Source organism: Malaya genurostris, chromosome 2, assembly GCF_030247185.1.
Source record: "Malaya genurostris strain Urasoe2022 chromosome 2, Malgen_1.1, whole genome shotgun sequence".
In the NCBI taxonomy this organism is placed as follows: Eukaryota; Metazoa; Arthropoda; class Insecta; order Diptera; family Culicidae; genus Malaya; species Malaya genurostris.
The window spans coordinates 42,071,685-42,097,886 of NC_080571.1; the positions used below are offsets into that span (position 1 = coordinate 42,071,685).

Below are 26,202 nucleotides of genomic sequence, written 5' to 3' on the forward strand. Positions count from 1 at the left end.
GCGTTCCTTTGCCGAGATGCTTAAGAGTGCCACCCCTCCTAAACTGACAACGAACCCATATGCCTGCTTGTCAACTGACGAGAGCGATTCTGACGACCCTTTGGAAGGTCCATCATCGGCGGTCCCTCATAGCTGTAGGAAAAGAATGAATAAATCCTCTCATAAGCTACCTAGTAAGGGTTCGAAGGTGTCTTCCGAAGGGCTTCGAAAAGTTACAGCTAACGGGAATCGGGACAAACCACCGAAGCAAAAGGCTCCTGGTCTCGGAAAACTCAGTTCCGAGATGGAATTCCCACCACTTCCCGGGACAACAAAATCCACAAACGTCCCTGAAAATCTATCAGAGAACCAACTAGGTGCTGGACTTATCAAGTTCTCTGATGTTGTGGACTGGATTTTTACAACTTTTAATATTTCTGACCCTCTTAAAAGCATTTTAATTGCTTTCATGCCAACAGTAAAAACATATTTAAAGCAGTTGACTGCAAATTGGCCCCTTCTCTCAGCGATTGTATCCTTCGATGGCTAAATCATCCATCGAGGTCACGGATCTAATCACTGTTTTACAGTGGAATTGCAGAAGTATCATTCCAAAAATAGATTCTTTTAAATTTTTAGTAAATAATCTGAAATGTGACGCATTTGCATTGTGCGAAACTTGGCTAACTTCTGAAATATCCTTAAACTTCCACGATTTTAACATTATTCGCCTGGATCGAGATGATCCCTACGGAGGAGTACTTTTGGGGATCAAAAAGTGCTATTCTTTTTATCGAATTAACCTCCCCTCGATATCAGGTATTGAAACTGTCGCATGTCATGTTACAATCAAAGGCAAGGATCTTTGCATTGCTTCAATCTATATTCCCCCAAGAGCCTCGGTTGGGCATCGGTGGCTCAGTGATATCATTGAGCTCCTTCCCGCACCGACGTTGGTTTTAGGGGACTTTAACTCACACGGTACGGGATGGGGCTGTCTTCACGACGATAACAGATCAGCTATGATCCATGATATCTGCGACAACTTCAATATGACAATCTTGAATACGGGAGAAATGACACGGATTCCTGCACCACCAGCAAGACCAAGTGCGCTGGATTTATCACTTTGCTCGACATCGCTACGGTTGGATTGCACGTGGGAGGTAATTCCTGATCCCCACGGTAGCGATCATCTACCGATCGTAATATCAATCACCAGCGGCTCAAAACCATCGAAGACAATCAATGTTTCGTATGACCTCACACGAAATATTGATTGGAATAGCTATGCGACCTCGATATCTGAGAAACTTGAAAGAACTCAACAACTTCCTCCGGAGGAAGAGTACACGTTTTTGGCTGGCTTGATTCTCGATACTGCGATTCAAGCTCAGACGAAACGTGTACCCGGCGCAAAAACTAACATCCGTCCTCCCAACCCGTGGTGGGACAAAGAGTGCACAAATTTAAACGCGGAGAGAGCCTCCGCGTATAAAATATTCAGAAAAAATGGAACACCTGATAATTACCGGAATTACGCGGCGTTAGACGTTAAAATTAAGAACTTGATTAGAGCTAAGAAACGCGGTTATTGGCGTCGGTTCGTAGACGGCCTAACAAAAGAAACATCTATGAGCACTCTTTGGAACACAGCCCGACGAATGCGCAATCATAACACAACGAATGAAAGCGAGGAATATTCTAACCGCTGGATATTCGATTTCGCTAAAAAAGTATGCCCAGACTCTGTTCCGGAACAGAAGATCACCCGCGCCGCGACACCAAATACAAACGAAACACCGTTTTCGATGGTAGAGCTCTCACTTGCGCTCTTGTCATGTAACAATAAAGCCCCGGGATTAGACAGAATAAAATTCAACTTGTTGAAAAATCTGCCTGACCCCGCCAAAAGGCGCTTGCTGAGTTTATTCAATAAGTTCCTTGAGGACAACATTGTTCCACATGACTGGAGACAAGTGAAAGTGATATCCATTCAAAAACCAGGAAAACCAGCCTCCGATCACAATTCGTATCGGCCGATTGCTATGCTTTCCTGTATCCGGAAATTGTTCGAAAAAATGATTCTGTTTCGTCTAGACAATTGGGTCGAGACTAATGGCTTACTTTCAGATACACAATTTGGTTTCCGCAGGGGCAAAGGAACGAACGATTGTCTTGCGTTGCTCTCAACCGAAATTCAAATGGCATTTGCTCGTAAGGAACAAATGGCGTCAGTTTTCCTAGACATCAAGGGGGCTTTTGACTCAGTTTCTATAAATATCCTATCTGAGAAGCTGCATCAGCATGGTCTTTCACCAATTTTGAATAACTTTTTGTACAATCTATTGTCCGAGAAATACATGTATTTCGCGCATGGTGATTTGTCGACAATACGATTCAGTTACATGGGTCTTCCTCAGGGCTCATGCTTAAGCCCCCTTTTATACAATTTTTACGTAAACGACATCGATAAATGTATCAACACATCTTGCACGCTGAGACAACTTGCCGACGACAGCGTTGTGTCCATTATAGGACCCAAAGCTGGCGATCTGCAAGGGCCGTTACAAGATACTCTTGCCAACTTATCCACATGGGCTCTTCAAATGGGTATCGAGTTCTCTACGGAGAAAACTGAGCTGGTTGTATTTTCAAGGAAGCGAGAACCAGCACAACTACAGCTTCAACTAGGGGGTGAAAACATAGCTCAGGTCTTCACATTCAAATATCTCGGGGTCTGGTTCGACTCCAAAGGCACCTGGGGATGTCACATTAGGTATCTGAAACAAAAATGCCAGCAGAGAATCAATTTTCTTCGTACAATAACCGGAACTTGGTGGGGTGCCCACCCAGGAGACCTGATCAGGTTGTACCAAACAACGATATTGTCTGTTATGGAATATGGATGCTTCTGCTTCCGATCCGCCGCGAACACCCATTTCATTAAGCTGGAAAGAATTCAGTATCGTTGTTTGCGTATTGCCTTGGGTTGCATGCAATCAACTCATACGATGAGTCTTGAAGTGTTGGCGGGCGTCTTACCGTTGAAAAACCGGTTCTGGGATCTCTCATATCGTTTGCTCATTCGATGCGACATCTTGAATCCTCTGGTGATTGAAAACTTCGAAAGGTTAGTTGAGCTTAATTCTCAAACCCGTTTTATGTCCTTGTATTTTGATTACATGGCTCAGAATATTAATCCTTCTTCGTTTGCTTCCAACCGTGCTCATTTCTTGGATACTTCTGATTCTACTGTGTTTTTCGACACATCCATGAGAGAAGAGATTCGTGGAATTCCGGAACACGTACGCCCTCGAGTGGCCCCTAATATATTTTATAATAAATTTAGAACAGTCAACTGTGAAGAGTGTTTTACACTGATGGATCAAACATCGACAGGTCCACAGGCTTCGGCATCTTCAATCAAAACATCACCGCTTCTTACAAACTCAGTGATCCGGCTTCAGTTTACGTCGCAGAATTAGCTGCTATTCAGTACACCCTCGAGATCATTGAAACCTTGCCCAAAGACCATTACTTCATTGTCACGGACAGTCTAAGCTCAATAGAAGCTCTCCGGGCAATGAAGCCAGGAAAGTATCCCCCTTATTTTCTGGGGAAAATACGGGAACACTTGAGAACTTTATCTGAACGGTCTTATTCAATATCGTTAGTCTGGGTCCCTTCGCATTGTTCCATTCCGGGAAATGAAAAGGCAGACTCATTGGCTAAGGTGGGCGCATTACAAGGTGACATTTATGAAAGACCAATCTGCTTCAATGAATTTTTCAGTATTTCTCGTCAGAAAACTCTCGAAAGTTGGCAAACTTCATGGACGAATGACGAACTGGGACGATGGCTACACTCCATTATTCCTAAGGTATCGACGAAACCTTGGTTCAAGGGGATGAACGTGAGTCGTGATTTCATTCGCGTTATGTCACGACTCATGTCAAATCACTATACATTCAACGCACATCTCCGGCGTATCGGGATCGTGGAGAGCGGGCTCTGCACCTGTGGCGACGGTTATCAGGACATCGAGCATGTCGTGTGGTCGTGCGTAGAGTATCGCGACGCCAGATCGGAGCTATTGGAATCCCTCAGGGCCCGAGGTAGACCGACTGAGGTTCCGGTTCGGGATGTGTTGGCGAGTCGGGATAGTTCATATATGCTTCTGATATACCAGTTCCTCAAACACATTAATATACAAGTGTAATCTGTTACATCTTGCTTAGAAAGTTCCTCCTATTTATCGACGTTATTTCAACTGTGGCTAAGAATTATTTTCACCTGCAGGTTCGACACTAACTTCCGCCGATTATCCCGATTCCTCATCTGTCCACCATCTTCATCGGAACTAACAAGATCTTTTTGCTGTCACTAACCTTTTCGCTTCCCCCCTCCCCGTCTCTTCACCATCTCGATGTCAACTAATTAGATCTCTGTCGTTCTTAGTCATTTCGTTCCCATATCCCCATTTTACTTCGTTTTCCGCAATATTTACTTCTCTATATTTTTTCGTTATATTTACATCACCATCATCGCCCACGGAAGGTCGCTCTAGTCATGCGGGCCACCCGCCGGGTATTCGTAGCCTGGGGGTGTTTCCCGCGGACCCACACGGACCGAGGGATGCGGCCAACGTCATCTGGAAGACTCATGATATATTCCATCCACCGACCGGTGCCGATCGCCAGCTGAAGGTTAGATCTGCCAAAGTCGACCACTGCCACCCCAATACAACATTATCCAATCATACTATCCTAGTTTTAAGTTAGTCGTTAATAAAATTAGAAAAAGTCCTTGGCACCTTAGAGCTAAAGCAGTGTGCCTTAAAAATAATTATATTATTGAATAAAAAAAAAAATGACGAGATATGAATGTAAGAAAATACGTAAATTTTGTTCTCGCCACCCTTCAATACCAAACACTCTTACTTATTAATTTCAACAGATTCTTCAAAAAGAAATTTTAAAATTTTTGTTGCAGTGAAACGGTACATCTCAAGAATATCAGCTTACAAGTACAAGTGTTAGTTATGAATGAAAAAAATGCCAAAAATTTAAGATGGTTTTTTTTTATTTAGTTCTCGGTTAATTTTTCAAGTCTTGTAAAATCATTTAACTTTTTTCAATGTATATTTTTTAGAGCGCCCACTTAATTTTCTTTTTGAACGCCGTTTCAATTCGATTTAAAGTACACACGCATATATACACAGACAGTCGCTTTACTCGCCGAGCTGAATCGATTGGTATATGAAATGAGCGATCAATTTTTTCATTTTTAGAAAAAAAGTTAAACAAAAACAAGAGAAAACTTAAAAAACTTTAGTAGAAATTTAGTAATTGAATTGGATTTTCAAACTGTGGAAAACCTAAACTCATAAAATGTCTTTTAACCAATCGGAATCGAAAGAGATATTTTCCGTATTTTCCAATCGGAATCGAAAGAGATATTTTATTGTGAATCGTTATAAGTGTTGCTAAGAATCGGTGATTTTTTCGGCAAAAAAATCCAGGCTTTTTCCGGTCTAAACAAAAAATAAGACCAATCAAAAATTTCGTATTCCTCAAGGCAGCAATGTTCGTCCTTCATTTTACGTATAATTCTCAAAAACCATTTAATATTCTATGTTGTATTATTATTACATTTTTGTCACCGTCACGTTGCAATAGTAAATTATATAAAATTCAGAATAACAGAATAAGTTAATAGGTATTTCAACTTAAGCTGAAAGATTGACAAAAAAATTTGTTGTCCGAATTATCTCCAAAAAGTATTCCTGATAAAATGCTGCATGTAAAAGTGTTTGTTTGTTTTGTTAGATTATAGAGGTTTTAACCTTAAGGTCATTCGCCTCTTCGGGCCAGAAAAACTTTCTGACCCTATGTGCGGGGTTGGGAATCGAACCCAGGTGGGCTGCGTGAAAGGCATCGGCTTACCCATCACGCTATACCCGTCCCCATGTAAAAGTGAAAACACTGCGGCGTAGAGTTCGTTAAAATTTAAAGATCAAATCAAGCCAAACTTTACATTTTACCGGCATCAATTCGACAGTGGGTAACAGTTAAAATTGTACTTCTGATGTACCATACTAGATTATTTTGTACCGACAGGCAGAAATTCGCTGTCCATATTTGATACCATTCGATAATTACTCGGATCGTTGTTTGTAAAAAGATCTCGACTTCTATGGCTCCTTCTTAAAGCTTAAAAGACGATAAAATTGATTCGAATTTCATAAATTACCAGATTAATGTGCGAAAATTAAGTTAGCGATTAATTCACATTTGAAGAAAAACTCCAGAAGATCTCTATTCAATTTTCACACCTAGAAAAAGATCGTGTAAATTTGTGTTCTACACAGAAAAAATAAGGAAGTTTACACGACATATAAATCAATAATACTGTGAAATCGACATCAATTGAATCGAAGATTTGAACAAAATTGAAATGCATTCAAAAAAATGCATGAAAAAGATTATATATTTAAGTTAATATTTTGTTTTGCTTTTACAGCATATTGGGAAAATAAAGAACCGTGAAGTCATTTTATATTCAATTTCCTAACCCAGATATGTACTTGAAAATATATGTAAGTTTACAAATTACTCTTGTGACTATATCATCAAATTATTTCACACACTGGACATGCATTCTGGTATATTCCTAAGCGGTATCTCATGTCAATTTACGCCCCTACAAAATCTGGCTTGGCTATATTTGCTACAGATTTGAGCCACTCTTGTTCAATACGGAATAAAACTTTTTTTTTTCAGAACACAGCAGAAAAGAAGCACAGAATTTTAACAAATGATAAATGTTTACGTTTTCCTAACCGAATAGAAGAATTTTATCACATCATTTATGAGCATCTGTCCAAAAAAAAATGCATGAAGTAAGGTGTTGATCTGCCAAACCAGTTGGTTGTCGCAGAGTATCTCGTGGGATCACAGTACTGACCATGCAATTGTTCCGGGCACTCGATTCTTGCTCAGTCGAAACAAAAAGTCAAGTTTCGTTCTGGAATGTAGCACCGATACACAGTAATTCCTCACTGTTTTGCTGTTGGGAAAAATTTCACTGCCTCAAGATGACTGTAACACACCAGTAGAATCTTTTGCTCACGGTATAAAAAAAAACACTCAGATCCGCACCGAATGAAAGCGAAAACGGAACGGGGGTATACGTCAATGAACACTCGGAATGGCAACGTCAAACAAAACTGCACTATTTGTTTCTTTCTTCGCTGATGCACCGCTGGAACACCGTGTAGTAGTGAAACTAACGTTGATGAAAAATCTTAAATTTTCATTTTTCCGTTTTCTCCTTTTTGCCTGCACGGATTTTCCTGAACCACCACGACCGGCAAGCAAGGCAACGATCAATCGCTCCGAAACGTCGAAACGCAGAGGCGCGCGCGAATCGTACCACTGTTGCTGTGGCTGCTACTGCTGCGTTCCCGCGACCGTTTGGCGAACCGGCTAGAAGTGAACTGAAGCCTGAAGCCACTAGCGACCGACTGAGCCGAGCCGAGACTTCGAACAAGGTAGACCAGAATTGCAAATTGCCTTTCAATGTTCGCCTCGTGCCGAGTGTGGTTGTCGCTGGCTGTTTGTTGCTACTGACTGCCGTCGCCCCGTCGTAGTCGTTCCGAAGCCGACGTCGCTGCCATTACCAACCAGCCACAGCCACCGCCGCCGCCGGGTGCACCAAATCAGAGGAAAGGTTCGTGCTGACTGGCGTCGGCGTCGCCGTCACCGTCATCGTACAATGCATACAAAACAAATGCTTAGTGCGATCCACTCTTCAAGCACTCGCGGTCCAGTGGAAGAAGTTCCTTTATAAGAGCTTTATTTGGCTTTGATCTCTGAGCGAACGAAAGCGAGAGAGAAACAACGAGAGATGCTGCTTCGCGTACGCCGATCTGACCACCACCACACTAGGAGGCGGTTACTTTATGGCATGCACTACAAAATCAGTTGTGTGTCGGTATGTGTGTTCACTAGTATCAGTTTACTACCAGCGCGAATTACAGCTGGTGCTACCGGTCCCTTGTTTATATCGGCGGCTTTGGGCCCCGGTGGACGAAAGTGAATGAATTGAGCTGCAGAACATCATTGATGATAAATAGGAGAAGAGAATGTAAAACACACTGCAGTGCAGTTTTAGCCAATTTGCATATATCATCTAGATTCGGAGCTGGAGTCGTAACTTACACACGATTGCAATGATTCAAATTTCCTAAGCTTCGTTTTGCAGGAAGGTTGTTTTCACTTAACACTCTGTGTCGTTTCAGATAAATAAAACACAATAGATGATTAGAAGAAAACTTTAACCACACTTGGAGGTTTTTGTCTAGAAATTTCACGCCCATTTTGTTAATCTTAAATCCTACACACACAAAAAATTGAATTTGTAATGACTTAATGTTACATGAGCATGAATTTTACTGGTTTCGACTGCATTCTGCTAGCAGGTACGACTGTATGAATTTAAATGCACCTTTTACCAGCCAAACAGATGTGTGCTTCTATGGCTCAGTCGATAAACAGACGTACTTTGTTATCCAATGATTCTCAGTTCAAATCGCGACGGATGAGGGGCTGGGGTCCACTAGGAGATTGATATTACCTATTAGCTCTCTCCGGACAGTACCAGCCTAAATGCCGTGTGGAATCCGGCGGAAAAAAAATGAACCAAGAATAGATCCACCGGGTTCCTGCTTCCATGTCGTAAAAGGCGACAATTGCAGGAGTTTCTTTTTTCCTTTCAGTTATCAGATATTTTCAATGTTTCACTTCAGATTACACTATTTTTCTAAATTATCTCTTAATTCAACCTATCAATTTCCGTCTAGCTTCGGAGAAGAGTTTTATTTGGAATGTTTTCTTCTTCCATGTTATTGATTGTTTTTCAGGATTATAAATTGAATGATAAAAATCAACTATGGCGCAAATCCGTTGATATTACAAAGTTAATAACAGAGATAACATATATCGGTATATTGAATACATAGTAGAAAAGACACTTCATATTAATATTTCAAACAATAAATTAATATTTATATCGGTAGCCGGCTGCCCAGAGCAACCAATATAACCAATTAATAGTTTTAAAAAATAATTAAAATAATAAAGCTGAAATAATACAGAATCAAGACGCGCGTGAGATCTGTTGACCTTTATTTGGTGATTTAAAATGATTTTATAACAACTGTTTAGAATATGTCAATGCAATGAATCAACTATTTTGTCTAAGTCCTATTCACTCGTTTATTTTGTATCACGTAATTTCATTTATAAAAATAGGGAAGTTTTTATTCTTTACGCGATAGTATTGCAAATTTTTCTTCAGTTTCCTCGAACAAGAGCTGTGAATCAAGACTTCCCGGGACTTCAATATTGAATATTGTTGAAACGTTCACTCGGGAAGTCAGTGAGTTTTGTGGTGCATCCGAGCATCTTGAAACCGGAACATACTGAGTCGCGCGCGAAAAATACTAATACTGAAATTTTTACTAACAAATATCCTTTTTCCGTGACACTTGTGGAGTGCGCAGTAGTACACAACACGTGTTGGACTAACATACCTTCCTATCCCTAAGCGGATCCACAACCGGTCCTGGCCGGCGCCGGTACTGATCAATGAATTCTGGGGCTACCAGAAGATGTACATTGAAGGATGATTTACCAGTCGCAGGTTGGATCATCTAGAAATTCCCTGTACAATTTCTGCTAATCCCGATCAGTAACGGAGTAGCAACCAGAGGTAGTCGCTCAACCTCAAGCTCAATGATTCTCGGTTCAAATCGCTGCGGATGCTATCAGTATTCGTTAATTTTTTTTTTCAATGAATTTCGTGTCATGAAGTTTTAGACACAATATTGAATGTTTTTTTTTTCATAAATACGTTTATTTCATAAGGCAGTTTACATAAGTTTTTCTTCGCCGTAGCATCACTTTTACATAATATTCTTATCCTAATTTAATTCTAACATAGTCACAACGTTTTGCATTTATTAAAACATATTCTCTTATCTTATTATCATCTTAGGTAACTCGTCATTAATTATGAAATCTACTCGGAAATATTATTTGAACCAAACGATTAACTTCTATAAATTATAAAATAAGCTGTTATTTTCAGACATTTTGTTAATAATTTCATAAACTGTTTCGAGTTTGTTTGTATCATTACATTATTTTTATTCTAATTTAGCTATTGGTTGAACTCATGGACGCAGCTGGGATCAGAACTAAGTCTTGAAAGGGGCCTTTATTAAATTGAAACTCCAGTTTTCTTTATGAAATGATAAATAAGTTTCATGTATGAAAGGTCACGACAAGCAAGAATGTCTCGAACTGGGATATTGGATAGTCTACCTTGGGTACGCAAAGAATTTATTAGTTGAGATCTGACATCACGATACTCCACGCATGTCCAAACGACATGATCAATATCCCGATAACCTTCTCCGCAAGCACAATGATTAGTCTCGGAGAGCCCAATTCGAAGGAGATGTGCATCTAACGTGTAGTGATTGGACATGAGTCTGGACATCACACGAATGAAATCTCTACTCACATCCAGTCCCCTGAACCATGCCTTTGTCGATATTTTCGGAATAATTGAGTGCATCCACCGACCCAGATCATCTTTATCCCAAGAAGCTTGCCAGCTGGCAAGTGTTCTTTGGCGAGACGAGCTATAGAATTCGTTGAAAGCAATTGGTCTCTCATAAATTTCACCCTCAATAGCACCACGTTTGGCTAAAATATCGGCTCTTTCATTGCCAGGAATGGAGCAATGAGCCGGGACCCAGACTATAGTGATTAGATAATTATTGTTCAATATGTCGTTCAGGCACTGTTTTATTTTGCCCAGGAAAAACGGTTCAGTCTTGCCAGTCATGTTTGAGCGAATGGCTTCAATTGCACTCAGACTATCTGTGAAGAGGAAATAATGGTTTGGAATTAATGTGACGATTACACTCAAACTATAATGAACTGCTGCTAGCTCTGCTATATAAACAGATGCAGGTTCTTGAAGCCTAAATGAGGCCGAAACATTATTGTTGAACATACCAAACCCTGTCGCTTCTTCAATTCGCGATCCGTCCGACATTTTCTCAGAGTCAATATGCCTGAACTTACTTGAAAATATTTTTGGGATTTCCGTCGAACGTAAATGATCCGGGATTCCACGCACTTCGCGCTGCATGGATGTATCGAAAAATAAAGTTGAGTCAGGGACATTTAGGAGGCTGACACGGATAGGAATATATCTTGAAGGGTTGATTTCCTGTGACATATAGTTAAAATATACTGTCATGAATTTTGTTTGAGATCGAAGCTCGACTAGTCGTTCGAAATTATTAATTACCATGGGATTCAGCACCTCACATCTTATTAGCAGGCGTGATGAAAGCTCCCAAAATCGATCTTTTAATGGAAGAACTCCCGCCAGAACTTCAAGACTCATTGTATGTGTCGAATGCATGCACCCTAAAGCAATTCGCAAACAACGATACTGAATTCGCTCCAGTTTGATAATATGAGAGTTTGCAGCGGAACGAAAGCAAACGCATCCATATTCCATCACCGAAAGTATCGTTGTCTGATACAATTTTATTAGATCTTCCGGATGAGCACCCCACCAAGATCCTGTTATTGTTCAAAGAAAATTTACTCTTTGTTGGCATTTTGTTATCAGAAACCTAATGTGTCCTCCCCACGTGCATTTGGAATCGAACCACACCCCGAGGTATTTAAAAGTTAAAACCTGTTGGATCATTCTTCCCATCATATGGAGCTGAAGCTGCGCGGGATCATGCTTTCTTGAAAAGACGACTAACTCTGTTTTCTCCGCAGAGAATTCGATACCAAGATGAACAGCCCAATCGGACAAGTTATCTAAGGTATCTTGCAATGGTTTATGCAGATCAATAGCTTTGGGTCCAGTAACTGAAACCACGCCATCATCTGCCAATTGTCTTAGTGTACATGGGGTTACTAGACAGCTGTCAATGTCATTTACGTAAAAATTATAGAGGAGCGGACTGAGGCATGAGCCTTGCGGGAGACCCATGTAACTATTTCTGAGTGTTGCCAAATCGCCATGTGAAAAATGCATGTGTTTCTCTGACAAAAGGTTGTGCAAATAATTATTTATAACCGCTGGGAGTCCATTTTGGTGAAGCTTGTCTGAAAGAACATCAATGGAAACTGAATCAAATGCTCCTTTAATGTCTAAAAATACAGATGCCATTTGTTGCTTTTGAGCGAAGGCAATTTGGATGTCAGACGAAAGTAATGCAAGGCAATCATTCGTCCCTTTATTTCTACGGAAGCCAAACTGAGTATCTGACAACAAACCGTTCGTCTCGACCCAAGTGTCGAGACGTCGTAGAATAATTTTTTCGAACAATTTTCTGATGCAGGACAACATCGCAATGGGTCTATATGAGTTGTGATTGGAAGCTGGTTTCCCCGGTTTTTGAATGGCGATAACTTTCACTTGTCTCCAGTCAGGTGGAACAATATTTTGCTCAAGAAACTTGTTGAACAATTCCAACAAACGTCTTTTTGCGAGGTTGGGCAGATTCTTCACCAAGTTGAATTTAATTCTGTCCAACCCTGGAGCGTTATTGTTACAAGACAAGAGTGCTATAGAAAATTCCATCATTGAAAATGGGTTATTAATAAAACCATTATTTGGAGGAGATTCCCGTATAATGCTCTGCGTAGGAACAGAATCTGGGCAAACTTTCCTAGCAAAGTCAAATATCCATCGGTTCGAGTATTCATCACTCTCATTGCCCACGTTACGATTCCTCATTCGTCTGGCCGTGTTCCAAAGAGTGCTCATTGAGGTATCTCTTGACAAACCTTCGACAAAATGTCTCCAATAGCTACATTTTTTGGCTCGAAGTATGCTCTTGTACTTGGTTTCTAAAACCATAAGTTTTTCAAAATTCTGAGGAGTTCCTCCTCCCCGTTTTAGAAACGTCTTGCAAGCATTTTGTTTTGCGAGTTTAGCCTCTGAGCACTCTTTGTCCCACCAGGGGTTGGGAGGCCTTCTGTTAGTCGTTGGCCCAGGAAAGCGTTTAGGTTGGGATTGTTCTGCTGCCTCCAGAATCGAACAAATGAGGAAGTCATATTCTTCAAGTGGAGGGAGCTCTTCCATTGAATTCAAAATACTAGAGATACTACTTTGGTATTTAATCCAGTCGATATTTTTTGTCAAATCATATGGAATACTAGCGGAAGTAGCAATGCAATTGCTACTGCTAATTGAGATGATGATTGGTAAATGATCGCTACCGTGTAAATCAGGCAGTATTTTCCAGGTGCAATCTAGTCGAATTGATGTTGAGCAAAGAGATAGATCTAATGCACTTGGGCGTGCCGGAGGTCTTGGGATCCGTGTCATGCTACCCATATTTAATACCGTCATGCTAAAATTGTCACAAATGTTTTGTATTAAAGATGATCTGCTATCATTGTAAACGGAAACCCACATAATACCGTGCGAATTTAAATCCCCCAGAATCAATCGTGGTGCAGGAAGGGCTTCAACCATTTCATTAAGCTGTTGCTGTCCAACTTGTGCTTTTGGAGGAATATAAACCGAAGCTATGCAAATATCTTTGCCTTTAATGTTTATTTGGCAAGCAACAACTTCTATACTAGAAGTTGAAGGGATGTTTAATCTATAAAAGGAATAGCATTTCTTAATTCCCAAAAGCACTCCACCATACGGAGAGTCTCTATCGAGACGTATAATGTTAAAATCATTAAAATTTAAAGCTATGTTTGAAGTAAGCCATGTTTCGCATAAAGCAAATACATCACATTTTTGACTATGCAATAATATTTTAAATGAATCAAGTTTTGGCATGATGCTTCGACAATTCCACTGCAGGACAGTGATTGTATCATTTGCGACGGGTGATAAATTATCCATCAAAAGATACAAAACCTGAGACAATTGGCCATTGAGCTGATAACTGCTTCAAAAAGGTTCTAGCTATTGGAAGGAATGCCATTATGAGGGTCTTTAAGGGTTCAGATATATTGAATGCTGAGAAAATCCATTCAACAATTTCCGAAAACTTCAGTAATCCTGTTGGTGGCTGTGAAATGGAGCCCACTGGATTATTATCTTTTTCTGTACTAGATCCTGGATTGGTTTGTGAATTTGACAAACCAGGAGGCACAGTCTTTGGTTTTGACTTTTTTTGTTTAACACGGGGATCTTTTTTTGAAGATGAAATTTTAGGTGTCTTTTTTGGTAATTTGGAGGAAGACTTCTTTCTCTTAACTGACCCTTGGGTAGTGATAAACGAATTACCTTCACTATTTTCGTCAGAGTCAGAGTCCTCTGGTTCCTCTAGATTTGAAAACCCGTTTTCGGTTTCCAAAGGGGGGACATCAATGACCGTTTTAAGCATTTCTGCATATGTGCGCTTAGACCGTGCTTTTAAAGAAAGCTTAATTTTGTCTTTGTGCACTTTAAATGCAGTGCATACTGAAATATCATCATGAGGACTATTCCCACAATAAATACATTTTTCAATTTCCTTGTTGCAATCATTATCTTTATGAGGCCCTTCACACTTAATACATTTTGGTTTATTACTACAGTAAGTAGCTGTGTGGCCGAATTTTTTGCAGTTCGTACAATTCATTACATTTGGAACAAAAAGCCGAACAGGGAGGCGAATTTTATCGACATAGACATGGGACGGCAACGCAGACCCGGCAAATGTCACTCGAAACGAGTCTGATGGGCGATAAACTTTTTTTCCCTCTTCATGAACTACTGAGTACAGTTGTTTGCACTCCAGTATTTTCACACCCTCAAGCATAGAGTTCTTGAAACGACCAACACCATGCTTGAGTAAATCATCTACCGAAAGACTCGCTTCGGTAACAACACCGTCAATTTCGACATCTTTGGAGGGTATGTAAACTTTATACTCTTTATTGAAATGTTCCGAAGAGACAATATCATTCGCGTGTTTCAAATTATTTACCACAACACGAATTTTATCGTTATTTACTTTTATGATCTCTTTGATTGAAGAGTATCGTGATGTCAAACCTTTATTAATTTGAAAAATGTTTAATGGCTTTGATATACGTCTAAAAAAGACTATCCAAGGCCCAGAAGAGCTCTCCTGATATTTTTTCGTTCGTGGGGGTATCGGATTCATGCTAGGATTTACGTCCATGGATTCATCCATTACATTAAAATTTTTAACTAAACTTTAAAATAAAATTTGAAACCAACACTACACAGTACTCAATCAAAAGGAAAAGAAAAAACTTCTACCTTGAAATTGTTGTCTATCTCCGTTGCACTGCCGTGTAGATCCTCGTTGCTCTAGATGTTCTTGTTGGTTGCTGATTGTTGGATGTGATGCTACTGCTACCTGACATCCAGCACCACTCGATCTCCGATTTACTTTTGTCTTCGCCAGCTGTAACCAGCGCAGGTCACCGGTGTATACCTGCGTGTTGTATGGCAGTGGAAAGACCGAGTTGTCTTGTCTCCTTCTTCCTTGTGCTCCGCACCGATATGCTTCTGCACCGAAGTGCCTTCGCACCGGTGTGCTTTTGCACTCTCCTGCTTCTGTGTGCCTTTGCACTCTTCTTCTTCAATGTGCCTTTGCACTCTCCTGCTCAGCACTTGTGGCTGTATATTGTGGCCTGGGTAGAGCTTGGGAAACGCCCTTTGTTGTTTCCTTCACCAGCTTGGCCCAGCACTAGGGCTCTCTTATGCAGCACGATTTTACGTTTTAACGGCTGCTGCCAACAGGTCTCTACCTGTAGTTAAACCGTTGTCGTATTTAACGCGTGTAAACCAACCAGCGTTATTAAACTGTACGCTTCTATACACAACCTTCTCGGTTGAACGGCTATTACTGAATGAATATTGAATGTTCTTCCGCGTAAATTTGCATGAACAGCGACGCATCATCTATGTGTTCTAATAAAATGTAAAATCACATGTTTTTTTAAGTGTGTACATTTGAAATATTTCCTATTTAGAGTACACTAAAACTCTACTCTGAAGACATTTTTTACGCGGGAGATACGTACCGCAGACAAAAAAGCCACGTTACTTCGAAAATCCGTGTAAAAACCTGTTTTAATCCACCTAGTGGTGTAGTGATGCCTTTCTCATATCAAACAAACTATCATATATAATACTGTGGTATTCTTCAAAATAGTTTTTTTTATTCTTGAAAGATCAACCAGAATCGGTTTAGTTGACCGTTTACTTATAATGACTACAGATTGGAGCAGTTTTTTGGCCGATTTAGATTTTTTTTCACAATTTTTGGGTTTCGCCTCTTTAAGTGATGAATTTTAACACATTTCACCCCATATATCCGGAACCAGATGTAGGATCCGGATGAAATTAAGGAATTCCGTACAAAACCACAGGACCTTCCATTGAAACCTAAGTTTGTGATACCATTTGAGAAAAAATGACCACTATTTCCTGTGCCTTCGGAATCGTAATCTGGGAACCAGGATAGTCGAAATCAATCGTTTGACCATTTCAGAACAAATTGGCTCAAATGGCACGTTCCCGATGTAAAATGCCCTCCAAAATTCATGAAACCTCGAGATCTGGTGTTATCTCGACAAAAATTTGTTTGAAAAATAGACTTTGGGACTTAAAAAAACGAGATTTCCGAAATCAATTTTTTGCGAGTTTCTAAAGTTATGCATTTTTCTTGTTTTGTCTTAGAAATGCATGAAACGTCTGGTGTAAGTTTAAAAGTTATATGTTTTCTAATCGAAAGTTTTATCAGATTTGTCCGAGAGTTGACTTAGAACATTTTTCGAGATAACACCAGATCTCGACGCTTCGTGCATTTCAAAGATAAAACAAGAAAAGCGCATAACTTTGAAAATTTGAATAAAAAACCGCGTAACTTTGGAAATACGCGTAACTTAAAAAATCCGTGTAACTTCAGAAATCCGCGAAAAAAACCGCAATAAAAACTGCGTAAAAAAGTTCAATGTACGCGAAATTAATTTACGTAATGTTTTTTCGCGTTTTATTTGAAATAACGCGATTTTCGATTAAAATTAACGCGATTATCGCGTAAAACAGTGTTTGCATGGTGAAGGAAATTTTAATTCATGGTGGTGGTGAGCTCGCTTCGTCCGCTTCCCTAGTCGTTATTTTTTTAAATAGCGATTCGTCAGTAATATTATTTTTTGATCAGTTTATATATCGTTGCCAATTCAATTTTTTTTATAATTTGATCATCAGTTGCATATTTTATGTGGTCTAACGCAGACATTTTGCGTACTCGACGAACGAAGTCGAATGGTATATGACACACGGTGAAAGCGATGGCATTGTAGGGGATCACTTATCCATTGGGTGACGCCAATCAAGCACACACATTTTCTTAATAAACTTACTCACAATACAAAATCAATTGAAGCGAGAGCACCAGTACATCAGGGCATCGAATGAACTTATTGAGTAGTGCATATGGCGCTGTAATGAACTATGTTGTCGTCAAGGATGGCTTTCATCGTATCAAAGAACGTTCATTGGCAACTCTTCAACGATTGAATCAGTGCCATCAAAGAGAAACGGAAATCATCACAACAGCAAAAACCTGGCATGGCTCATTTAACATAGAATCGACACCAGTGCGAGAGCGAATTTCTCTCGATGACATTTCTGAGAATCAAAGGTAAGCACGCTGCTGTGGGGATCCTCTCTGAAGCAACAAACGGTCGCTTATTCTCGTTTCACGATCCGACTCTGTATGGGCAGTGGATAATTGCGATAGAATCATTTTACTATTGCCGCTTATTCTAACTATGTGCATATAACCTTTGTATAAGTTGTGTTTATGAAAATGTCTGTGAATGAATGCTCCACACAAGGGTTTTGAAATATTGCAACCTAGTATGAGAATCATCAAGTTGAATCATCGATTCGATTTTCTGCGATAATTGTCAACTTGCGGTTCTCTCTTGGGAAATTCCACACAGCACCAATCATTATCAGACTGTAATTTTTTTAAGGGCCGTAAAATACTCAGAGTATGAAGTGGAGCGAAGACATGTGGAAAAATTCTCTCACGGTTCATGCATCGAGAGACTTGAGTTCTTGTAGCATCTTCTACCGGATTGAAAATGTTGTATACAATATAGCAACTTCTGTCAAATTTTCGGCAATCACCAACACTGGTTGTCGTAAAGTATATTGTATCATATTATATTATGTTGTATTATATTATATTATATTATATTATATTATATTATATTATATTATATTATATTATATTATATTATATTATATTATATTATATTATATTATATTATATTATATTATATTATATTATATTATATTATATTATACAGGGTCCGGCACTCTAAGTGTAACCAATTAAAAAGGCCATAAATCCAGTTTGGAAAATTACTTTTACTTAATTCGAAGTACAAAATGTGTAAAAATAATACAAAATTCAGAATCAATTCACTTTTGCTCGATGTGACCACCAATTAAAAAGATTGGTTACACTTCGAGTGCCGGACCCTGTATTATATTATATTATATTATATTATATTATATTATATTATATTATATTATATTATATTATATTATATTATATATTGTATTATAGGTGTACAACTTTGCTTCCGTTGTTTTTTTTCAAAATTAAAAGCTTTATTGCGAAAAAGTGCTTACAGATGTATTATTCAATGTATTGTCCGTCGCTAGCGACAACTTTCTCCCATTTTTCCGGCAATTTTTGAATCCCGGCTCGAAAAATAAAGTCCTCTTTCGACGCTGACTCTAACGGAATAGGTAAAAGTCAGAAGAGGCGACATCTGGGGAATACGGCGGATGGGGCAAGACTACCGATTTTAGCGTTTTCAGTTATTTTTTTACCACACTCACAACTTTGCTCACATACAAATAGACGGCGCTCGATGTCCCTCGGTTTCAACTCGTATGGCACCCAGTTTCCTTCTTTCTGAATCAGGAATCATGCGTTTTGAAATGGCTTGCTGACTCACTCCCAACGATTCGGCAAGCTTTTCTTGGGTTTGGCACGGATCTTCATCAAGCAATGCTTCTATTTGTTAATCTTTGAAAGTTTTTTCTCTTCCACCACCATGTTTGTCTTCGACATCGAAATCATTATTTTTAAAACGTTGAAACCACTCCCGATACATTCTTTTACTCAGAGCAGCATCACCGTAAGTTTCTGAGAGCATTCGATGAGCTTCAGCTGCATTTTTTTCGAATTGTAGCAGACAAGTAAAACTTCCCGCAAATGGCGAGAATTGTGCACATAAACAGACATTTTCGAGCGTGAATAATACGAAAACAAGAACAACTTCTTTCATAAAAATTTTGTTGGAAAATATAATACAAACATTTTTATGATTTTCAAAAATTTATATTATTTTGAAAATATGTAACTTTTTCAAATATTATTTCTCCATAAAAAAAAACAAAAATACATTTTTGAGGTATTTGAATTTGAGGTGTTATTTTTACCGAAGCCGATGCAGCATCAGAATCATTAACTTCTTCAGTCATTTTTCGGTAGTAGTAGTAGTAGTAGAAGTAACAAATTTGGTTATTGCATTAAACTGACGGTATTCAACGCTTCTTGATATGTAAATAAAAAAAAAAGTTCGGCTCCTGTGCGGAATCCCGAGAAGTACGAGAGCCACCGACAAACGGTAAAACAGGAGATTTCATTTACTTGTTGTTATTTATGCGGGGGAGGCTGGCTTAAGTGAAATGTATATACAAACACAAACACACACACATCGAAACACACATTTTCTTCCACGGCAGCAACTTCTGTGCTTTTGTTATGTCGGTCGGTGGGGTATTTTTTTTCTCTATTCTATCGTATGGAACCTTATGTTTCCTTTATAGACATTGGAATATAGGACTGCAACTGCCAGACGGTGTCTCTTCTTATGGTAAAAGTTTCGATAGTCGAGATAGTTGCCCAGACCGAGACAGAGACTTCAATTAATTTCAATTCAGCATGGACTACTTTCGCGAAGTTGGTAATTTAATAAACATTAAATTGAGGAACATGAATGAATAGGTAAGAAGCTTACTTACTATTGTTTACACTAATTTAGGGATTGCCATGGGACTCTCACTAACCTGAAAAAGAGGAAAACATGGTTTAATAAATTTGTGATGGTGATGATTTACATTGGTGAATTCAATCTAATTTAACGATATTTCCTAGAAAAAATTAGGTCTAGAAGCAAATGTTTCTCGCATTGTTTTTTCTCAAAATTTGAATATATATGAAAAACATTTGTATCTAAATTTTCTAATTTTTTTTCTGAAACTATAACTACTATCCTATTAATCGAAACAAGCGGTAGTTGGATGGTGCCAAATCTGGACTATATAGCGAACGAAACTAAATTATCCATCTACTGTTATCTTAAGTATCGTAATATCATAACAAATTTACTTTTCTTTTCTTATGGCACTCTATTATTATCATAGCAGCCATATTAGTTCTAGTTGTACCTGGGTGTGGCCTAGACGTTCTACAAGCACATGTTTGATAATAATTAGAATTCGACAGAGTATCAAGTAGAAGTGAGTAAATTAGGTGTGTCTAATTGACCAGTTAGTGTCGGCTGCTCAGCTGCCAATTGTCTTCAAAATGCCTTTCTCCATATTAACGATAGGAATTAGAGCTGATGACTTTTATAGGACTCAATACTTCCTATCACTTTCTCGGAAAAGTCATGTGACACCAACAGAAATGCACTAATATGACAATGCCATGTTTTTGACAGATGTTCAACGGCCGATTATTGGTGAAACTCTGGAAGCTTACTTCTAAGCCCAATATTGTTTGGTAATGTAACATCTGGACAGCTGGCTGCCGAGAGATATATGTTCTTTTATCTTTCATGGTGCCAATACCAAACCGATCATCATAACGTTCGAGCAGAGCCTAAAACAAATTTTTCTAAGAGAATTGATAATTCATTCAATTTATTTTAACAACAGAATTTGGCAAAAAGAAAACACTAACTAGCCTTGTATGGAATGGATACACTTTAAAGGGTGAGTCGATGATTGTGACATAGAAAAGAAGCTCGATATGTTGAGAGATAGGGCAACACTTATTTAAATACGTTAAATTCAACATTAGCATTGAATCCGTGTCGTTTTTTGCATCTCTAGATGAAAGTTTGCTAAAAGTAGTTGATTATGACCATGTCTCCATTGAAATGTTCGAGTCCCGTTTGAAATGAGCATGCAGCACTCGCCCTGTTTCGTACACGACCATTCACATTCGAGGGAAATGCATTCAGCATTGTTTAACATTAAAACAATCTACATTTTATTGACCTAAGATTAAAAACCTGTTTACGATATTTCCTGCTTATGAAATCAGTAAATACAGTGAATAATCAACAGTCAATTTTGATAAGAGCATTTTGGCTTGCGTGTACTCCGCCTTTTTGGTTGCAGTTATGTAACAATATGAATATTTAAAGAGAGCCTTTTCACGCAGCATATATCCGTTTATAACCGATTCGCATCGTGTTATGTTCTGCGGATAAAAACGATTACCCCCGATCGGGTTTTCAATCAATTCGTGGTTCAAATTATTCATTTGTTGTCTGTAGGGATAATTATTAACAGGTTTCAGTAGATCATGTAACATTACAGCAAACACTGAGCATTGCCTTCTTGCCGAATCGTTCTGGATTAGTTCCCGATTTAACACATGTTTTTTCTGTTTGGAATTTTTGAAACAAATCCTTTTTTTCGTCACCTATAACAATTCGATTCTAAACTGATTATCTTTCGTGTCTTTGAAGGAAGCAGTATTTTTTTAGGTTTTCCATCTGTCTGTCATTCAATTCATGTGGCACATATTTTACACACTTTTTAACTTTTCCCATAGTTTTTAAACGACCAGAAAGTGTTAGTTGTGCATCATTTAACACCAATATCATTCGCTTAGACTAGATCTTCATCCAACTTTATGGTACAAAATTTGTCATTTTAACATGATAAAAAAATGATGTTGTTTGTTCAATGAGTTGATGTATATTCAATATGTGTGTCAGATGTCATACCAACCAAACAAAACAAAAATTAAGGCTCGTTCACACCAAATGTTCATTCGTAAAGAATTCGACGTATAAAACAGAACACGTTTTATGATCAATAGTAACTGTTTGGGTATAAATAATCTTTTTATTATTATTGTTAGTGTCTTTTGGTGAAGCGCCTATAGAAAAATATCCGCATGCGTGCAATGTCATATTATGCCCTAAACTGGAGTATTGGTAAAATCGGAAAATGTAAATTATTCATAGGAAACTGAAGAACCTAAACGGAACATGCGTCGATTGCTTTCCATTTGGAAGGGATCAAAAATCTTTCTGTAATGTTGGAATCCATTTGATACCACCATTGCATTGAGGCGGGGTACGAATTACTTCGTATACGAAATGAGTCATCGGAATTCGATTGAGCATTAGCCAAGAACACGAAAGCATCTGTTTCCAATAAACCGCTACCAGACAGTGGAGCGAAGGATAGGTTACACACACACAAACGTCAAAAAGTTCATTTCGCATAAAAAAGTAATTTTAGCATCTAGAAGAATAAGCAAGGAAATTTTTATTTAGTTTCCTACTTTTTTTGTTTCAATTATAGAGGCTTTAACATTAATGTCATTCGCCTCTTCGGGCCAGAAAAACTTTCTGACCCTATGTGCGGGGTTGGGAATCGAACCCAGGCGGGTGGCGTGACAGGCATCGACTTACCCATCACGCTATACCCGTCCCCAGTTTCCTATTTCATACTACATGTATTTCCCAGAATAAATGTGTTGTTCTAATTTCCTTGTAATTTTTCTATAGTATTCCATCTTTTGTGTAGCATATGCGTAGGATTAATAGGACATAATTTTTGTATTTTATTAAACTTTTTTTACGCGGAGAATACGTACCGCACAAAATAAAACCGCGCAAAACAACTGCGTAACTTCGGCAATCAGCGTAAAAAACTGCTTAGGTTTGGATATCACGTGAAAACTTTGAAAATCCGCTTAAAAACCTCGTAAATGGATTGGAAATCCGCGTAAAAAACTGCGTAATTTGGAAATTAGCGTAGAAAAAAGAGTAACTTCGTAAATCTGCAAAACAAAACGCGCAATTTCGGTAATCCGAATAATTTTGAAAATCCGCATAAAAAAAACTGCGTAATTAAGAAATCCACAAAAAAATTGCGAAACTTCGGAAATCAACGTAGAAAACAAAACGCGTAACTTTAGAAATCCGCATAAATTTGAAAATCCGCTTAAAATACCGCGTAACTTTGGTAACCCGCGTAAAAAAACTGCGTCACTTTGGAAATCAGCGTAGAAAAAAACGCGTAACTTCGAAAATTTGCGCATAAAAAAACTGTGTAACTTCAGAAATCCGTAAAAAAAATGCGTAAATTTGGAAATCCGCGTAACATCGGAAATTTGCGTAATTTCCACGTAGAAAACGCGAAATCAGCGAAGAAAAAAAACGCGTAACTTCGGACATCCGCGTTTAATAAAACTACGAAAATTCAAGAACCCGCGGAAAAAACTATGTAATTCTGGAAATCTACGTAAAAAACTGTGAACCTTCGGAAATCCTCCTAAGAAACGCGTAACTTAAGAAATCCGCCTAAAAAAACCGTGTACTCTCGGAAATCCGCATAACTTTGAAAATCCGCCAAAAATACCGCGTAACTTTGGGTGCCCGCGTAAAAAAACTGCATAACTTTGGTAATCAGCGTAGAAAAATAAGGCGTAACTTCAGAAATCCGCGCAGAAAAAAACGAGAATCCGCGTGATAAAAACTGCACAACTTTATCAATCCGCGTAATTTCGGAAATCAGCGAAGAAAACGCGTAACTTCGAAAATTCGCGTAACTTTGGAAACCGCGTAACTTTGGAAATCCGCGTAAAAACTCGTGTAAGTTCAGAAATCAGCGAAGAAAAAAGATAGCGTAAATTCGGAAATCTGTGTAAAAACCTGTTTTAATCCGCCTAGTGGTGTAATGATGCCTTTCTCATACCATTCATACTATCATATATAATACTGTGGTATTCTTCAAAATAATTTTCTTCGATTCTTGAGAAAATAGCAGAAATCGATTTGTTTGCCCGACCTATCAAATGGAAAAAATTTGAGATCGATTTAGAAATTAATTTTTGCGTTTTATTTTGCCCTTTTTAGTGATGTTATAAAATTTTTAACACACTTTACCCTATATTTCCCGATCCGGATGAAATTCAGCAATTCCGTTTGGGACCACAGGGGACCTTTTATTTGAACCTAAGTTTATGAAAATCGGTCGCGCCATCTATGAGAAAAGTAAGAACACATATTTTTATTTTTTTTCTGCACATTTTACCCCATAACTCCGAAACCGAAAGTCAGATCCAAATAAAATTCAGGAATTTAGTATGGGACTTAAACAGGTTTCTTTTTTTTTCTTTATTTAATAATACAATATAATATTAAGGCACACTGCTTAAGCACTAAAATGCCAATGGTATTTTCTAATCTTAATTATCGTCTAACTTAAAACTAGAATAGTATCATTATGTAATGTAGTGTCGGGGTCGCGGATTCTCTAGAATCCAGCTTTCAGCTGGCGATCGTTAGTGGCCGGTGAATTGAATTTAGCATGAGAGTCTTCCAGATGGCGTTGGTAATTATCTATGTTGGCCGCATTCTTCGGTCCCTGTGGGTCCGCAAGAAACACCCCCAGGCTACGAAGGCCCGCATGCTGATCATCGACTGGAGCGATCTTCCCTGGGCGGTGATGGTGATGTGGAAAACGGAGTAAAAAAGGGGGTGTGATGTTTGAGTAAAAAAGGGGGTGAAATGTTTGAAAACGACAGAGATCTAATTAGTTGTCATCGAGATGGAGAAGAGACGGGGAAGGGGGAACGAAAAAGTTAGTGACAAAAAAAAAAGATTCTGTTAGTTCCAATTAAGATAGTGGACAGGGGCGTGGATCGAGATAATCGGGCGGATGTTAGTTTCGAACCTGCGGGTGGAGATTATACTTTCTGAGCGAGATATAACAGATTATACTTGTATATTAATGTGTTTGAGGTACTGGTATATGAGAAACATATATAAACTATCCCGACTCGCCAACACATCCCGAACCGGAACCTCAGGCCCTGAAGGATTCCAATAGCTCCGACCTGGCGTCGCGATACTCTACGCACGACCACACGACATGCTCGATGTCCTGGTAACCGTCGCCACAGGTGCAGAGCCCGCTCTCCACGATCCCGATACGCCGGATAAACAGCTTTCATTTGAATCTAAGTTTGTGAAAATCTCTTTTTTTTTTGTAAACATAAATAATAAACAAACTTGAAATTGATCTATCCTGGTGTAAATCAGAGAGGTCGGAGGGAACCATCATGGCACCCAATAGATACGTATTGGATAGCGAGAGTGGAAATGCCAACTTCCTACTAACAATATTTTATTTATAAGCAAAACTACCAAAGAGAGTAAGGTCGTTTCGAAATAAAACAATTGTATCATAGAATGAAGAATGCTACTATGAGAATTCTGGATACCACTAAGAAGAACGTTTCCATTTAAATCCGCAGTTTGAAAGACCAGTTTCCAGTTTTTTTGTTTCCAGTTTTTGTGATTATTTTACTGCAGTATGCTTTGTTTTCGATACTTCGTTTTTATGATCAGTCTGATGTATGTACCCACCATCGTTTCAAAGTTATCGACCGAATGCTAAAACAGAACCACTAGTGTCAATGCTCACTCTTTGAATTACGTTTGCTAAAACAATTTTGAACTGTAATGCTGAGCTGTACAAGCGATAATGAAGTTAACAAAATATTATCCTATTTTCGCGAAAGTTCAAGATACGAAACACTTATTGTATGTGCCAAGTTTCAATCTGTGCACCGTCTCAAGGCTTACGGCAGCTAGCTAGATACAATAAAATGTAACTTCAAGTCTATGCTTGTGCCATCCCCCTTGTATTATTTTGTGTGCAATTTTCCCTCAACGAGCATTCCATTGACTAGGTCTCGGTTCTGGGAGCAGTAAAGGACGTGTTCCCCCCCTCCCCCACATTGACGACAGACGAAAAACCGAGCATCCTCTGATGGAGAGA

The 26,202-nt window shown here is 38.7% G+C and overlaps 1 protein-coding gene across 9 annotated transcripts in view; it reads right to left on the minus strand.

The window, feature by feature from the left end:
- Positions 1-26,202, minus strand: part of LOC131432620 (protein ultraspiracle homolog) — a 134,391-nt gene that overhangs the window by 75,375 nt on the left and 32,814 nt on the right. For 2 of the 9 annotated variants that reach the window (XM_058598999.1, XM_058598996.1), the window contains exon 1: positions 7,044-7,674. The exons of 1 other annotated variant lie outside the window; for it this stretch is intronic. The gene's annotated coding sequence lies outside the window, so the exon portion shown is untranslated. Of the gene's footprint in view, positions 1-6,948; positions 7,675-26,202 lie in introns of those variants that run through there. 6 more of the 9 variants (XM_058599001.1, XM_058599000.1, XM_058598997.1 and 3 more) reach the window with 6 other exon arrangements.